The sequence below is a fragment of the Haliotis cracherodii genome, unplaced genomic scaffold (genome assembly GCF_022045235.1).
Source record: "Haliotis cracherodii isolate W230 unplaced genomic scaffold, xgHalCrac1.p SCAF_5, whole genome shotgun sequence".
Lineage (NCBI taxonomy): Eukaryota > Metazoa > Mollusca > Gastropoda > Lepetellida > Haliotidae > Haliotis > Haliotis cracherodii.
In genome coordinates, this window is record NW_027266308.1 from 13,491,218 (window position 1) to 13,498,218 (window position 7,001).

Sequence of the window (7,001 nt, forward strand, 5' to 3'; positions counted from 1 at the left end):
AACATAAAAACACGTGCATGCATGTCGCTATATAAGTGCAATAATCTTGGACGCAACCTTAAACCCTATTTCACCTCACCTCACCTCTTTGTACCTGGCGCCAATGGGGAGCTGGGTTAAAATAAGTCCCCAGCACCCCATGCTTGTCGCCAAAGCCGACGAAACAGTGGTTTGACTTGTGATTTAACTGATTGTGTGTCATCATACACCGTTGATTGTTGCCCACTCTTTCAAATTCTGGTTTGTCGTAGACTCAATTTTACGGGCCACTGCAGGAATACTGGCCGGTCTGACTGTGTGTGTATTGCTAACCAATTATCCAAAATGATCCCCACTTCTGTTTTCTCAATATATTCTGACATACTTGGTTCTTTTTGTCAGCTTCTAAGCTTGATATATCACTCCTCCATGGTGATGCTCTGTATTGTAGACCCTATAGAAGCAAGCCACTGCAGCAACACCACAAAAACAAAAAAGTTGTACTTTGAATATACATTATTGCTTTATTGTATATATAAACGTTAAATGGACATGGTATTTCTTTACAAAAATAGTTGCACTATGAATGGTGATACATATATGACATGGACTTAACATTCTGTGGACACATTTTTCTGTATACACGATGCTCCCTAGACATTTTTCTCTGTATGCACGATGTTCCCTGGACACATGTCTATGCATACATGATGTTCCCTGAACATTTTTCTATGTATACACGAGGTTCTCAGGACATTTTTCTCTGTATGCACGATGTTCCCTGGACACATGTCTATGCATACATGATGTTCCCTGGACATTTTTCTATGTATACACGATGTTCTCAGGACATTTTTCTCTGTATGCACGATGTACCCTGGACACATTTCTATGCACACACGATGTTCCCTGGACATTTTTCTATGTATACACTATGTTCTCAGAAAATTTTTCTCTATGCATACACGATGTTCCCTGGACATTTTTGTATGTATACACGATGTTCTCAGGACATTTTTCTCTGTATGCACAATGTTCCCTGGACAAATTTCTATGCATACTTTATGTTTTCTAGACACATTTTTCTGTATACACGATGTTCCCTAGACATTTTTCTTTGTATGCACGATGTTCCCTGGACACATTTCTATGCATACATGATGTTCCCAGGACATTTTTCTATGTATACACGATGTTCTCTGGACATTTTTCTCAGTATGCAGGATGTTCCGAGAGAACATTTTTATGTATACGTGAAGTTCCCTGGACATTTTTCTATGTATACACGATTTTCCCTGGACATATTTCTTTAAATGATTATCCCTGGACACAAAATATATCGGAAAGATGTGGATGTGAAAATAGCTACAAACAATACACCATGCTTTTTGTAACTGAGAACATCTTTCATGTGTAATATCATAAGAACAAAACAAAAAGAAGTCATTAATATAAGAATTTGCATCTCCCAAAGACAGGACAAAGGTCTATTTTTCTTATAACTGTTAAAGCATGTGTTTGTTTAGGATATAAGCTCATGTTTAAAACTGTTTGTGCTGAATAATAAGGTGTTTCCTAATAAGGGTATATGATCATGTTTAAAAGGGCTTTAAATCTCTTTACAAGCCTTGATCAGTGCTTGAATTTCAAGAAAAGTGGTTGAATATTTCTATTTCCATTATTCTAAAGATTGTGAAGATTGGGCTTCACAAATGTTACTATAAGGCCTAAATTCTGGAGTATGTCAAGCATTCAACTTACAGGTACATATTGTTCGAAACTAGGTACCTGTGAAGAGAATGTCACGCATAGCAGAGTTACCTCCCTTGTCCGCCTCTTCCATTTGAAAGAAAATAATGGATTGCATCAAATTTTAAAAGGGCAATTATACTAAGTTGAGATACTTAATTTAAATAATATTTCTCATTTACAAGTTGTGGGAAAAAAATGACACTTTACACAAGAAAGTGGAAGACAAATATACTGATGGAAAGAATAAAGGGATCACATACAAGAGCAGATTTTCAGTGACATGACAGAGTAAGTGAGTGAGTATGGTTTTACGCCACTTTTAGCAATATTCCTGCAATATGGTGGGGAACACCAGAATGGGCTTCATACAATGTACCCATGTGGGGAATCGAACCCAGGTCTTCAGCGTGATGAGCAAAACGCTTTAACCACTAGGCTACCCGACCGCCCCTCATGACTGAGATGTACTGGACGATAACTGGCTGTCTTGGCAATGTGACCAACCACTAACATGTCATTGTGCGTGTTTTGCTTTAACAAGATGGATATATTCTGAGTTCAGCAGTGAATGTCTACAGCCATATTGCCAGCTGTTGAGTTATCTGTAGCCATGCTGGTATGTATGTCACCCGTCAGCCCCTGGCAAGGCTTCACCTAGGCTCGTGACACATAGCGATCTTAGTGCTAAGATGAACAGAACTCACACAAACTTACAATAGCTGTAGCGCTGAGATCACTTTGTGCATGGGCATGCACGTTTTCTTATTAAGCGATGTTAATGCTGAGATAAACAAACTCCCATACTTTAACGTAGCGCTAAGATCATTTTGTGCAGTGGCACCAGGACATCGTTCCACAAAGCGATCTTCCCACTATGACTATCATAGCCAGTGTTAAAGTATGGGAGTTACGGTCACCTTAGCGCTAAGATGGCTTTGTGGAACAGGGCCCAGGGCCTCATACACCACAAGGGGATCTTAGTGAGTCAAGTATTATAAGTATGAATTACAATGATAGAGGCACTAAGATCAGCACAAACATCAAGGACTAAGCTGCACAGTTGATCATTAAATACCGTAGTAATCCTAATATGTTATCTATCTGTTTGGGAAAGTTAGAGTCAGTGTATTCATAGTTTTACACATTACCATAAAAAACTCATTGATTTCCATGTCAGACATAATTTGCTGGGCATAAAACAGCTGCATATTATGAGGTATGGCTTACATCTAAGGTGCTGCGATTCACTTTGAGTTGCGTCCCTTGGACACGCCAGAAACCTATGATTGTGGATTCGAATCCCGGTTCACCCCGATTATGTTTCTAGGTTTGTCAGCACCATACCCGTGCTCGTGGGTTTCACCGAAGTGGTAAACATCTGAGACCTGCATCACAGGGTTTTCCTCCCACATTAAGCTGACACGCCGTGATATAACTGGAATACTGTTAAAAGCAGCGTTAAACCCAACTCATTCCCTTCACGTTAGGTCAATCTATGTCCATGTACAACAAAGGGTTGTTGTATATCTGTGCCGAAAATATTGAAGTTACAAACAAAATAGTCTCAAATACTTGTTCATATGTTTAGATTTGTTTTTCAAATCATGACATACAGAGGTGTAAGGCTGTAAACAGATTACGAAAACATACACATAAACAGAAAATGAGGTAAATGATACTTTCCATAAAACATATCACAACTCAATGAAGCATGAATGATGTGTCATTGGCTATAGGTATAACGGTGATACGTGACCATGATTATGATGAATACCTTACATATACTGGTATTATTACATGTGTATCATGTATATCATCTATTTCTACAGGGATATATCAGGCATCACTGTTTAAGTAGTTGTATGAAGTAGTATCTTGGACTAAAATATTATGTTTTGTATTCATAGCTTACCAGAAAAGGACCATAACATCTGGTAAAATAACATTAAAAAAACAAATCTGTTACAAACATCTAACATAATTTTCATATCAATGTTGATAATAAACTTTTAAAAGAAATATGAATACTCTAATGATTTGCTCTTATGATTGATATTCTTTTGAAGATTCATTTCTTTTTGTTGTATATTTGAAATTATTCAAAACAATACCAAAAGTTTGAGAAAAAAGCTATTGTCCATGATACTACATTCTTTCCGCATTTAATATCCATGTTGCCCTTGTTCTCATATTAACTGCTCTTATGTCTATGTACAGAATACAGTATATATCTTTGATAAAAATAATAACATATATATACATACATGATATATATGCATGTTTGGGAATATATTTTTCTGACAACTTGTGTCTATATAATTTGGTTATGCAACAACAGAAGCCAAAATATGTTGAAAATATGTACAAATTAAATATTTTTACAGTTGATGTTGATCCAAAACAAACAGATGCTTCTATAGAAAACTATACATCATGAACGATTTTGAAATTACAATTTCAGTAAATATTTCTCTAAAAATTCAGAAGCTTGTATAACTTTATAGCGCATACCAATTTAACATTGAAGTAGAAATTCTTCTAATATTGATGACTTCATGCATTGTGAACAACAAAACTATATTGTTTCTATAGTAACAAACATTGTAATTAACAAAATGCTGCCTTTTCCATATTAATTGAAAAACATCAACTGAGGTAAAAAGTCGTCATTCCCTCCAAAACACCTCCTAACTGTAAACACGACTGACGTGAACCTAACCCAATTGTAATAGAGTTAAAAATTTATTTCTTTTAAGGCAAGACTTTATTTTTAAATTGGTTTACGGATTTACTGTGTAAAAATAAAATTGGAAAAAAATATATCAGACAAACACTTTGTAAAAAATTACAAATGCAAACTTCCATGTTCATGATGAAAGATGTGCATATGATAGGTGGAACTTTAAAGGATAAAACAATAATCTCAATCATATTTAAATCAGATCTTAGTTTTCGCTACTACTAAACGAGCGTTAGTGAGCACTAAGATCTGATTTTCATGAGATTGCAATAATCTGAAAAGAAGTTTTAATTTTGTTCCCACCTACCAACAAGATTTTGTCAAATATAATCTGTAAACCAAATATAAAAAAGTCGAGCCTGAAAACTCCATTTACTGACTACGCTGCATATTTAGTATTTATCAGTTGCATATTAACTCGATTATTGCACACTTATATACTAGATCCAAAGGAAAATAAATGGATTATTTACAAATACATATTTGCATAATATTTATCAAAATTATTACATGAGACTTGTTTAATTATATGCATGTTTAAATTCAATACCTTTAAACCAGCTTTTAAATAAAACAAATGTGTTTCATACACATAATAAATTTAGCAAAATTATCCTGTACATCACTTTCTTATTCTCATGAATAAACCTCAGTCTGGATATAAATAGATAATATATCAAATATATAACAAACAAACTATTATATCAACAAAACATCCACACACCTCTCGTCAAATCAGTTCTTCAAAATGTGGTCTTCTCATTGAAGCGCACATAAAATATCCTTTCTTGACCACAGCCATGTCCACATAGGCAAACAGTGGTCACACAAAATCACATCTCATTTCGGACCAATACATGAAAATTAGCAGCTGAATTCCAGGATATCAAATCCATGAAAACATTTCATGATCTTTGTACATATAATAATAACTCAATCTGTTCCACCCAATAACAATCAACTAGCTGAGTATTGAATATAGATATGGAAGGTAATCTCATTGCCATATTGCTTTATAGTGCACCATACCCAGTGCTCAGGAACATGAGATACTACTGGCCATCTCTTCGTGGATTACAAATATAAATTATCATAGTACTAGGGCTGGTAGGGGTAACTCGGGTCCCCGGGTCGGGTTGGTACTGAGTAGGACCCGGGTACCCACAATACTACCCAGACCCGTTGTTAGTCACGTGATATATTGTTTAATGACAAAAATTATCTAGAACTCTATAGTTACACCACAAGTCACTAATGTTTGCATTTCTTTCTGACTATACACCCATTCTTTCCGACTTTTCATATGGTTGAATAAAGATATAACTTAAGTCAACTTCAGTGTATGCATGACCAGATTGTTTAATACATGTATCGAAAAACATTTTGCCAGGGCTATGGTAAAAAAATTCTCAATCAGACATTTTGTACCTATCTCTTGAGACCTACAGTGGGTACCCGGGTAGGGTCGGGTAATAGTGGGGTGGGTACCCGAGTAGTAAATTTGGACTCGTCCCAACCCTACATTGTACATTGTCCAGGTGTTACTGATAAAGATTACTGGTTATTGAATGAAGGCCCCTTAGACTGGACACACAGTGCATTGGAACTGCATAATGGAGACATCATGAGAATCTGTTGAGTATACTTCTTGAGTCAACCGAGTCAAGTGATTTCTGCAACTTCAAGGATGTTATGGTTGATCTATAATTTTGCATAATGACCTATAATTGCGTCAGTTTTACTTGTTAAGATGCACATTCAGAATGGCCAGTGAATTCCTGCTTCAAATCAACTGCAACAACGTGACGTCATTATGTTGGTTTAATTTGAAAGAATTACTAGATTCTTGTTGCCATGGTTACCTTGGAACATGTTCATGAAGATTCTCACAACATTCACACAGACAATCTCAAACCATTTTCACAGACAATCTGACACCATTCACACAGACAATCTGACACCATTCACACAGACAATCTCACAACATTCACCCAGATAATCAACAAATAATCACATATACAATCACGCAACAGTCAATCTCAAAGACATCTTCCTAATGATTCTCACAAACTACCCTGGTACATGAGAATCTTAACCAAAACAGTATATCAACGCGGGTGAAGTTAAACCTTACAATCTTACAGTGAATTGGATCCAATTATTATTGCCATGTGGAAAGACATCATCATGATCAGTTCTTTAGATCACCCACCATCTTCTTAGTGACACAGTTGGGGCCATCTGCCTCTATAAGCCATCTAGTGGGTCTAATGACCCAGCCTTGGTCGTCTCATTCCAAAATAAGCTTGGGCCATCTCCTGTAAATGAGCTAGCTTGGGTCATCTCATTCCAGAATAAACTTGGGCCATCTCCTGTAAATGAGCTAACTTGGGTCGTCTCATTCCAGAATAAGCTTGGGCCATCTCCTGTAAATGAGCTAACTTGGGTCGTCTCATTCCAGAATAAGCTTGGGCCATCTCCTGTAAATGAGCTAGCTTGGGTCATCTCATTCCAGAATAAACTTGGGCCA